Source organism: Papio anubis, chromosome X (genome assembly GCF_008728515.1).
Source record: "Papio anubis isolate 15944 chromosome X, Panubis1.0, whole genome shotgun sequence".
Classification (NCBI taxonomy): domain Eukaryota; kingdom Metazoa; phylum Chordata; class Mammalia; order Primates; family Cercopithecidae; genus Papio; species Papio anubis.
Window position 1 is genome coordinate 30,954,688 of NC_044996.1, and position 12,236 is coordinate 30,966,923.

Consider the following 12,236-nt stretch of genomic DNA (forward strand, 5'->3'; position numbering starts at 1 on the left):
ATCAACCCTTAAGTGAATTGCATTCATAAAAGTGTGGCATGTCAGTTTAGAGCAGTTGTTCTCAAAGTGTGGTCCAGGAACCCCCGGAGGATCCCTGAACCCCTTTCATCAAAAGATCTGTGAGGTCAAAACTATTTTTATAATAATACTAAGTGCCTTCTCACTATTATTCCTTCTTGATATACAGTGGAGTTTCCTGGAGGCCATATGATGGGTGAAATTATAATAGATTGATTGAAGTAGAAATGAGAATCCCATTCTCTGTATTATGCTGGATATTAAAGAGATTTACAGAAATATAGACAGTGCCATTCTTCTCACTATTCTTTTGATTGTTTTAGAAAAATAGTTATTTTTCATAAAAGTATATGATTTATGTTAGCATATATTGGGTTCATTATTTTTTAAAATGAATCAATGAATTCATGAAAATTTTTTCAGTTTTAATTTCTGATTGGTAAAAATGAACAGATGTAACACACATAAAGAAAATCTATTTGGGGTTCTTAATCATTTTTAAGAGTGTAGAGAGGTCCTGGAACAAAGCATTTCAGAAACACAGGTTTCGGAGGAGGGAAGGCTATTCCTGTGCTAGGGGTCCATGCTGGACTGCCACTGTCTACTCTTGCCAAAACCCAGGCTCAGTACATCAGTGACTTAGCATCCTACTTCTGAACAATGGCTTATCCCTGCCTTAGGCCATCTAGTGGCTTCCACGAACTGGCTCTGGTAACTGCTCTTCACTCCCATGGCCTACACCATTACAGTGTAGGTTACTCTAGAGCAATAGTTTTCAACCAGATGCCATTTTGTCCTCCAGGGGACATTTGGCAATGTCTGGAGTCATTTTTTGTTGTCACACCTAGGTGGGGGCTGGGGGATGCTACAGGCATCCAGTTGGGAGAGGCCAGGGATGCTGCTAAATATCCTACAATGTACAGGACAACCCCCACAACAAAGACTTATTTGGCACCAAATGTCAGTAGTGCCAAAGTTGAGAAATCCTGCCTTTGAGTATCCAGACCTCCTGTGAGATACCATAGGACTTTAGAGAATTTTGACAAATGACCTACTGTTAGAAGTTTAGCCTTGGATCAGAAAAATAATCACAGGGTTTATGAAACCTGGCAGGGAACCAATGTGCTTTTGGGAACTTCTAAATAAAAATGAGGGAGAAAAACAAACATTTCAAGCAGCAGCACAGCCAACAAGTATAAAAGCTGTAATCAGAAATCACAGATAATACCACTTAACAAGGTTACAATAGATGCCAAGAAAAGAAAGTACTTTAAAATCCAAATCTCCTAGAACTCTATGTTGCTGTGGGGCAGACTAAATTTCTGAGATGGCAGAGGAAAACTGGTTTTGTCCACATAGTTTTATTTCTTACTGTACCTTATTAGATGTGTTATCTAGCCCAATCCTAACCAACTGAAGGTACTGACACCCTCTCCCCAACACACACACACACACACTCACACACACACACACACACACTCTTACACATTGGTATTTTGAAGGAAGTGGAAATAGGTGGGCATTTGATCATTTTCAATGTCATTTTCTCCATGAAGCCATTTTTGCTCTTCAATGTTTTCTGTCTCCTCCATCACTTCTACCTTGCCTTATTATTTATGCCTATGTCTTACGTCTCCCACTACACTGTGTGCTTCTCAAGGGCAGGGAACATGGCTTGTGTATTTGTATCTCCATTTAGGATATCTTTCTTAATAAATACTTGTCAAATCAATAACTCTTTTAGCATTTTGTTTTTCAACCTAGTATATTTATATACTTATTATTATGATTATAATTATTGGTCAGGTTTCATGATCACCCTAAGAAGGTAGATTTAAGGTGTCTATTTAATACATAAAGAAACTGAGGCACACATAGGTTAAGCAATTTGCACAAGCCTCTGCAGCAACTTAAGGGGCAGGTCAAAAGGCTGATTAATATGCATTGAGCTGTGTTCTGTACATTCTCCAGTGGAATACACAAAAGGGTAGCAACCCTCTTTATTTTTGCTCTTCAGGCTTAGATATTTGTGATGATTTTATTTTCCTTTAGGGACCCCCATACTCCAAATAACTATCAATCTAGCAAGGGCATATTTTGCAGCTGGGGCCTTTTACTGTGGTGCAGCAATATGTCTCCAGTGTAATGTTTCACAGCAATTACTGCAGGCCCTTAACTGGTACCTAAGAGAATTATAAGTCAGAAATATTTATTGTACTCACCTCAATAGAGAACAGAAAGAATTAAACAAAGTAGGTCAGATTCCTATCGTGGAAATTAGTCAGGCATTCTCCCCTCTGAAGGGCTTGCTATGAACTTTTTGCTGAGTAGAGCCCTCCTAAGACAAAGACATGGGTCAGCAGGCTTAGGGAGAAAACAGGAGTGCTTTGTGACATAATTTCAGGAGGACTGGGAACATCCCTCTGTCCAACAATATTTATCTCACTGGCAGCTGAAATTCCACTGTGAGAATTTCATATCTTTAAGTGACATGCTTTGTTAAAATACAAATCTTTCTGAGAAATGGGAAATGAAACAAAGAGTAAATATTTATAAACTACCACTCTTTGTTCTATTTTGTCTAAAAAAATGTTTGAGGTGGGGTGGAAGAGTGTAAGGTTCCCCTAAGAAAACATTTTGTGGCGTGTAAGTCATAAAAATGCATGTGGAGTGTTGATCAGATGGAGAGAGAGAAATGGGAATTAGATAGTCATTTAAAAGTATGTAAGTTAATGCTGAATTGTGTCTCAGTGATGATTCCTGAGTGTGGGGAACAGTCATGGAATTACATCTGTCTGTTTTTTATATAGGGGATAGTAATATAATTCATAATACTTTGATAATGAGTTCAGTTTTTGAAGAAAACATTATTGGATTATAAAAATTTCTGCTTATCTCTACAATCCACACCTGCCACTAACTCAGCTACTAAGACTGCTCACAATCCAAGGCCTCCACCTGCCAGCTGGTGGTCGCCTGGATTCCAGGCTCAGTTCCTGGGTTGTACCAACCAGCCATTTTAAAGAATCAGTGTTATCTTAGTGATGGCCAACCTTACATATGGAGACAGCTTTAGGATAAGAATGCCATTGATTTTTTTTTTTTCTGTGAAAGTAGAAACTTAATTTTTTAATTTTTATTTTTTTATTTTTTTTTGAGACAGAGTCTTGCTCTGTTGCCAGGCTGGAGTGCAGTGGCGCGATCTCGGCTCACTGCAACCTCCACCTCCAGGGTTCAAGCGATCCTTCTGCCTCAGCCTTCCAAGTAGCTGAGACTACAGGCACACGCCATCATGTCCAGCTAATTTTTTATATTTTTAGTAGAGATGGGGTTTCACCATGTTGGCCAGGATGGTCTCGATCTCTTGACCTAGTGATTCGCCCACCTCAGCCTCCCAGAGTGCTGGGATTACAGGCGTGAGCCACCGCGCCTGGCTGAAACTTAATTTTTTTAAAGAAACAAAATAAATAAAACTTTTGATATATTTCAAAAGAACTGCTTAATTTATTTTAAAGTTTTAATTTCAGGAAATACCTAAAATAGTAAATAGTAAATAGTAGCTTAGAACCAGGTTGGATTCCTTATTATGAACAAGGAAATGGTGAAGAGAATGATGTGAAGGTGCTGAGCTTAGGGGAAAAGAAGGAAAATTGGGTCTTGTGAATTAATTACCAAGTTGATTCTGTGAAATAATCTGGCGATCCTGGAAAGGTAAAGAGAGGAATCTATACTGTCAGTATGGCTCTGCGCCTGAAAAATATCAGAACCCAGGATGCAGTATGATTTAGTCCCCTGAAATACTATGGGATATTTGCTACTCTAAATGCTTCATTTCTCCTTTCAGAACAGGGACACCTAAAGAGCAAATGTCTGTTTAATTAATGATTCCAGAAGATCCTCAACAGTGCCCTTAGGAGAGATAGATATATGTGTAAATATGTAGGTTATGGACAAAGACAAGGAGATCACAGAGAAGTAAAAGAAATATATGAGCAAGGGTGGTGCATTTGCACAGTCAATTAGAAATCTGCTCTGATAACACATTATCTGGATGATGAGAATGGAAACTTATCACGGCCTAAGCTGGAAGCCCCTGCCTCACCCTATCCCTTAACCAAACCCTTGCTCTAAGTTACTAACACTTGCTTCTTGGTATCTAGATCTTTTGGGAACAACTTTTTAGAAATATCTTTGGCCCAATGGAGGGAGAACAGCCATCCTCTCTTTTGCTAACTCTTTTACTGAAGATGTTTCAGGTTTTCATGATGACAAGGCATCTTTCCAAATCACTCACTTGCCTCTCTAGCATTCTCTGGAAAAGCCCCAGCATCACCCAGGACATAACAGGCATGTACAGGCAGGCAGTCACAGACATCTCTGCCCAGGTTGGTCTTGCTTTATTAAGTTGAAGCCAATCGATGATCAAGCAAAAGAAGAATATTTGCTGGATTAAAGAATTTACTGGCCGGGCGCGGTGGCTCAAGCCTGTAATCCCAGCACTTTGGGAGGCCGAGACGGGCGGATCACGAGGTCAGGAGATCGAGACCATCCTGGCGAACACGGTGAAACCCCGTCTCTACTAAAAAATACAAAAAAACTAGCCGGGCGAGGTGGCGGGCGCCTGTAGTCCCAGCTACTCGGGAGGCTGAGGCAGGAGAATGGCGGGAACCCGGGAGGCGGAGCTTGCAGTGAGCTGAGATCCGGCCACAGCACTCCAGCCTGGGTGACAGAGCAAGACTCCGTCTCAAAAAAAAAAAAAAAAAAAAAAAAAAAAAAAAAAAAAAAAAAAAAAAAGAATTTACTATGTGGTACTTTACATTCCTTTCTGTAGATTAACCTGGAATATGTATAATGAAGGGATTTCTCTCTCTGTATAGCAGCTGTTTGAGGCCATGGCAGTTCAAAATATGCCCTTGAGTACACTAGTGTCTGAAGTCCTTTAAAACAAATCTCTATCCCTTTGTTTTCATAGGGGTTCCTGAATGTAGGCTTCCAGGAAAATGAGGATTTTATTTCAATCCTTCTAACCTTGGATCAGCCTGGGCTTTCTGTACAACCTGGGAGCATGTGCATACATGACTGCTGGCATTACTGAACTCTGGCAACCCAAATAATCCTCATTTAACAAGGGCAGCTACAATGATTTGCAGAGTGCTTAGCTGCTAGAAACCATCTCCGAGAGAGTGTTTATATCCATGTAGTTCACAAATGTAGCTCAAACCTATTTAACTCCTTGCTATTGGGATAATAATTTAACATAAGTGCAAAGAGCAAATTCAATAATGCATGCATATAACATTAAGAGTTGAAAGCTGTGAGTCATTTCACTAAGGGCCTAACAATGCTAGTGATTGAAATCTATTGATGAGCATCTATGCTGCAGCAGCAGCCCCAGAAGCAACTCTTACACATATGGATAAAGCCAGTGACATTTCTAAATTACAACCTCTCAAATACAGAGAAGTAGACCCCTTGATTCCATAGGCTGTGTATTTCACTGATAGATTTCTACTAAACTGCCAAACTGGACCTCTGTTCAACTTCTCCATCTAGAAGTTGAACCCAATAGTCTGGGAAGACCTCTTACTCAATTTGTCCCTGACAGAGAGAAGGGGCTCAGGGAAAATGCTAAGTTTTGAGCAAAATGTGGCCATAGAAACTTTCTCAAATACATAATTGGTATGATTCACTTGGAAATTCTGGTTTAAGATCCTTTGAAAAATCAAACTATCAAATTGGTTGGGTTTTATTATGTATAAGTGTGTTTTCTTTAGTTCATTCCAGTGGTACCTAGAGAAGAATAGAATGAGAAGAGAGAAAGATCTGTACCAGAAACTCACATGATGTATGTTTCTGAAGATATTTAACTCATTCCCCTGATCCTAGACAAAATATGCATTAAGAGTTCAATCTGATGTGTGCCAGCATCCTCTTTATTCTCCAATAGCCATCCCTTGACCATGACTCATAGAAAAATAATCAGTTTTAGCTAGATTGCAACAAATGAAGTCTATATATCAGATCTGAAATCAGATCTAGTTGCCATGCCAGGGCATATACCACCCTCTTTTAGCATACATTCTAGCATTTACACATCACATCTGCCCTTCCAGCAGTGATGTTAGACAGGACATACAAATAGTCATATATGTGTGTGTGTGTGTGTACATATATATATATATATATGCGCATATATATATATATATGAATGCCATTGCCTTAGATCTATATTTTGAGAAATATTTGCTTCAATGCCAGATGAAATTAAGCAAAAAGGTGAATCCAGCACTTGGACAACACTTTTGCCACTTCTGATCAATGGGGATCAGCCTCACGTGCCAAGGGCCAAATGCTATACCGCTCTCTAGAAAGTCAAAAGAGAATGGATTTCAATTGTTCGCAAAAGAAATTTGCCCCCACCCTGCTCCACCAACCCCAACTCCCACCCTCACCAAATATATTTCAATTGCATCCAATTTTTCATGTTTCTTTTCCATGGCTGTCCTACCTTTCAGAGATTGCATATAACCTTCTCTTCAAATGAAAGGAAACCAAATGATTTGGTCTTCAAAGGGCAGAAAGGGAATAAACATACATCATTTCACTGTCTGCTACTGCAATGGCGTCTTTCCTCTTGGCAATTGTATAACAGCATTCTTACCTTCAGGCTTTTCATTCTTGTGCTCTTTCTGTAGCTCAGGTGTTGGATATTTGGTCATTATTTGTCAATAAGAAACACATTCATGTTATCAGGATAACACCAAAGGCAAATAATAATGTCGTAATCATAGAAACCATGTTAAGGCCACAGTTAATTTTTTAAAAAATCATTAGAATGGAATTACTTTTTAAAAATGTTTTCTTTCTGGATTACATTTTTTTCCGGTGGTAAAATTTATTCTTTAATATCATTTGGCAAAATCAATGGTTTTGGCAGTCATTGGACTGGTTCAGTTCTTAAGGCAACAGGTCCCTTGCTTGAAGCAGCCACTTGAGAGAAAGTGAGGATTTGCTCTTGGGAGGAAGACCTGAGTAAGTTCAAGGAGCAAATTTAGTGACTACCAGGAAAGAAAACTGTCAGGTTCTTCATACTTCCAGGAGGCAGTACCAGCATAGAATCATGCAAACCAACGAAGAGCACAATATACTCACCCTACTCCTCGATCCCAAACCAGAGTCTTGGGGATTCACAGGAACTTCTGCTAAGACCCAGGAAGTGCCATCGATCTGTAATGATTCTTGCCTACACACATAACAGTGTCAATAAAGAGTCATTGGGATCCATCTTAACCCTGAGTATCCGAAATGTCAACCTTTAGGGATGGCTCCTGCCAATAAAAGGTCCATTTTGTTGCAGGCAAAGGCAGATGCAGATTCATATCCATTACCCACGGCCCAAGAAAGTCAAAGAATTCTGGGTGTGGAAGAGAAGTGGTTAAGAGACGGTGGCATAGGAGAGGAGAATTGTAGACATACATGGAAGAAGAAGAAATACACACAAAACTGAAGATCTCATGTATACCAATGGGAAATACAGTATAACCTCATTCATCTATGTACCGCCAAATATGAAGCTGAGGGATTTTGGAAACGGGCTGTCTGAGACTGTAACTTTTTACTATCTTTGAATAGAAGACTTGCTAAGCAAATGCATGGGATTTAAAAAAACAAAGATAGCTAGTGATAGGGAGAACATGTTTTAATTTCTTCAGAGAACAAACTCTTTTTAGGTACCTTAGGAGCACCCATGTGAAAATAAACACCACTGATTTTAATTGCAGGCATTTTTTGAAACGATTTAAACAAATTCCCTATGTTTTTTCCTAGCATCACATTGGTCAGTTTATTCTAGTTCCTATATATTTTTGAAGACATAGTAAAACTGCATTTCTCTATCAATATTCTATAAGTCACAACGAGCATCTTACCATTTATTTAAATAATGGAGGTTCAATTGCACATGCCATCCTCCTCCCTCATGTCCTTATATGCCTTTCAAGTTAAGGCACCCACCTATCCTACAATTCTCATTGCAGTCAAGGGGCTCAGAATGGTCCCTTTAAATATTCTGTTACAATGTTCCCAAGAGTACACATGTGCTGATTTTCATCTTGGAATATAGGGACACTGGGAGTCTATTTTAATCCCTGGAGAGGACTAAAGTCTGGTATAATTCTATGGTGAGGTTGGGTAGGGTTTGTTAATAACTTTCCACCTCAGTCACAAATAGCTCGTTTCACTGACCCTATCCTGTCTAGTAAGGTAAGGCTAGACGGGAAAGCAAAGCTGGTGCCCTTTACCCAAGATTAAGGGAATGAAGTAGGGTGAATGAGAACATAAACGTTTGAGGGGACAGGCAGCTGCAGAAGGAGGCTGATGTGCCTATGTGGTAGTTCTGCACATAAATCCTCCATTCTGTTGTGATTTACAGTGATAGACTTTCCCTGGCTATGTCACAAACCCCTGGTGATCTGGGTTTATCACTGAAACAACCTACTGGCTCTTAATTACTGCATCTGCACACACATTGTCATAAAGCATGAACACAAAAGGGTGATTTGCAGGTTAAAAATTCCCAAACCACAGCTCTAATTTACATGATCCTTGCATGTGCATTTACAGTTCATCAAGGAATGATCAAGTCTGTTTTCTTTAGGTCCTATTAGCTCAGGTTTGGGAAATTGGGAAAGCCAAGGAGTATTCTGGTTCCAGCTTGTAGGTCTGGTTCAGGGGCGCCTCAGAGACTGACTTTGTTCTTAATTCCTTGTATCCATAAAAATAAAATAAAATAATAAAAAACATTAGTTTTATTAGTTTAAGCTCATGCACGTTTACGACAGCCTGAAAATTTGCTGTTTCTTTCCATAGTATGGTAACTTTTCTAGACTAATCTCAGAATGTGTAATGTCTCATGCCAGAGAAGAAAAAGTCAATGACTTAACATAATTGCCCATTTATCATTATTTAAAGGTTGCGAGAGAGAGAGAGAGAGAGAGACAGAAAGAAAAGTGATACAGGTATTTCTCCCTCTCCTGGTTTCAGAGATAATAGGTCTGAAAGTGTTTTTGAAAAAGTAAAAGCACTTATAAATGTCAGGCGTTGTGATTATTGTCATTTTTAGTAATCAGTACTGAGGGCTGGAACAGCTTAAATATGCCGTTTGCCTAGTAACCAAGGTAGTTGTGAATGAACCTGATTCTTATGGAAATGTATCACATGCAATCAGATTCACATTGCTCATTGGATAGGTGGTAGTGCTAAATTGCCATCTGCAATATTATCACAAGAGGTGATTCTGAAAGTCAGCAGAGATTTATGACAGCATTAGCTGTGTGACCTTCTCAAAGTCATCACCATCTCTGGATCTCACTTTCTCTGTGAAATGATGGCATATTTAACAGTCAGTTGTCATGTTAACGAGATGGGACATGATGAAGAGATGTAAATCTCAAGCCATTTTGCTAATACAGTAAAACCTCACTGATTTCGAGGAACAGAGGGAAAGGATTGTCTGAATGAGTAAAGCAAGTCCTGTATTACAAAATAGGTTTGAAGAATGACAATTTTATTTCTTTAAGTCTATTTTGTAATTCAAACTGACTATAAAACATTGCCTTAGTGGAGATCCTTGTGAGAACTACTTTAGCAGATAGATATGTAACAAATATGATTATATCTAATAAGTGCTTCTAACATTTGAAAAGGGTTTGTTCTCTTAAGAAAAAATTCAACTGACATTCCAGTCTAAACTCTTCATTTGCTTAACAAACCTTTCTTGTCCTCATGCCTGATAATATAAAGTTAACTTGTAGACTGGTCCCTGTCTAGTTTATCACAAATTATTAATCAGAGGGCTCCAAATTAATGAGGTTTTACTGCTATTTCTACCTCCTTCTCCATTGATTTTTTTTTTTTTTTGCATCACTAATACGTAGTGGTAACCAGATTCACGTTCATCTCTTGCCCCTTCTCTTGCTCACTCTCAGAAAACAGCAGGTAGCAAGAAGGAAGAAGATAAAGGCAAGCTTCTTGGTAATCCAGAAATGGAATAAGCAATCGTTGGGTATGCAGCACTGATCATATTATTATCCATAGTTGAGAAAAGGGTTGACTTATTTCAAAAGACTGGCTGTAGGAATGACCAAGAAAAGCGATTTGAAAGATGCCTGGCAGGTAGCACTATGGTTAGAGAAGTTGAAAACATTTAGGATCTACTGAAATATTTTTCTATTTGCATATCAAAATTCAGATAATCTGGAAATCGTGAGCTGTCAATAAAGTTACTTGATAAAAAACTTTGCAGCAGTACTAGCTGAGGAAAAAATGCTTGATTGCTGGTTGTAATTAAAAAATAGCTGGTCTAAAGTTTTGGGGTCTTCATGTACCAAAACATCTGGGTGAAAAGTAAAAAGTCAGCCAAATATGTGCAGATTTTTTTGTTTGTTTATATAACATCAAACGTCTGGTTATCTGAAAACTTCTGAGCACTTGGCATCATGTGGATGTTTTAGAGTCATCTTGTTACAGTCCATGGCTCCTTTTTAACCATGATGAGTATGAATGATGAATTCGTGAGAGCAATGCATCCAATCCAGCTCAATTTTCATTCTGCAACTCACTTCAATGATACAATTAGGTTCTCCGTGCTAATAACATGAGAAAAAGACTGGGAAGACAGGTGCTAAATACTTTGACCATCAAGTTGGCCATTGTAAATATCAAATGAGCCAAAAGCTTGGCTAAATTGTCAGTGTCATCAGTTCACATTGGTGGGAAAGAAAGTTACTGCTTTTTGACACATAGTAAAACCTTGATTAATTGGAATCCATAAGGGATGAATGGAATTTTCAATAAGAACACTCATTTTGTTCATTGTTGGCTAATAACAGTTTTTCTTAAAATGCTTCTATCTACTTTCTCGCCTCAGGGAAGCAGCCTCTAACGTTTGAGGGTCAATCCAGATGGAGAGAAGATAGAGGAGAAAGAGCCGAATGTGACCCAACCATAGGTCATCTCTTGGTAAGTGATTTTTAAAAAAATCAATTCCTTGCAGTCTTCTTTTTGGAATACTATTGCTGCTTTCTCATCAATGTGAAGTACTGAGGGGGCAATTCAGTTAGTTGGGGTACTGGTTAGGTGAGTTCTGGTTAATCAAGGTTTTACGATCAAAGGCCATGCCAATGCCTGGTAAGATTATTTGCTGAAGAAAGTTCTTTTAAAATTTATTTCTTTGAAAGTGTTCTGGATCAGTGTTTCCAAACCCATATTATATTTGCAGACTGGCAAACTAACTTTTCCATCAGGATCCTGAGGGATAGAGAGGGAAAGAGAGGAGCAGAAGTGCAACCATTGTCTCTGAAGAAGAAAAGTTTTGGCTTGCCTGTCTGTTGGTCTGTGGTTGGGAAACACTGTTCTTCACCTTAAGATGCCCATGGGATCTTGGTCGTACAAGAGGTGAGTTTACATGCTTCAATATAATTCTCATGCCCCTTGGGCCATGGAGGATTCTGTTTTCAGGTCCTCTCCTGTACTTACCCAAAGTGTCTTTCCATGACTTGGTATCGTGGCTTCTGAGCTTGCCCCTATTTCTTGTTGCTTGGATGATGGCTATTCATTCATTCTAGCTCCAAAGAGCATTAGAAGTCAAAGGAATGCCAAGTAAGATGGGTTTTCTCATGATGGCAGCCTGGATAACAATTAGACCTACCTGAACCAACAACATGGCTAAGGAGAAGCTAAATCAGGGATTCATACATACATATAGTATCACAGTTAGGCGACGCACTTGCTTAAATACACAAAATGTCTCTGCAAAGTCTCTATATGGGGTGGCCTATTGAAGAAAGACCCCATTTAACTTGAAACCGAGCTTGTTATTTGGCTTTCAAGTTAAGTGGGGTCTGCTTAAATGGGCTATCACATATAGAGAACAACATCTCATCACTCAGACACATAATTGAAGAAGCCACCCTTACTCAACCAACCAACCTCTGTGAGCAACCATCACAACCTAGAAAAAAAAAAGGCTACGCCCTGACTTTTCAGTAGATGGATCTGATTTTTCATACCACTCAAATGAGGCAGGCGGGGACAGTCTCACAGGAAAGCCTTGGACTCTTGAAAGCCTAGGGCATTGAAACCCACATCATGGCTTTCATAAGGCAACCAATCTGGTGCCTTATGGGTGAAGGAAGGGAAAGGGTGTGGTTGGAGCCTCT

General features: G+C 39.1%; 1 protein-coding gene across 4 annotated transcripts in view; it reads right to left on the reverse strand.

Annotated features, from left to right (window-relative positions):
* The window catches only part of GRIA3 (glutamate ionotropic receptor AMPA type subunit 3), a 312,783-nt gene that overhangs the window by 13,176 nt on the left and 287,371 nt on the right, over positions 1-12,236 (reverse strand). The gene's annotated exons all lie outside the window — the stretch shown is intronic.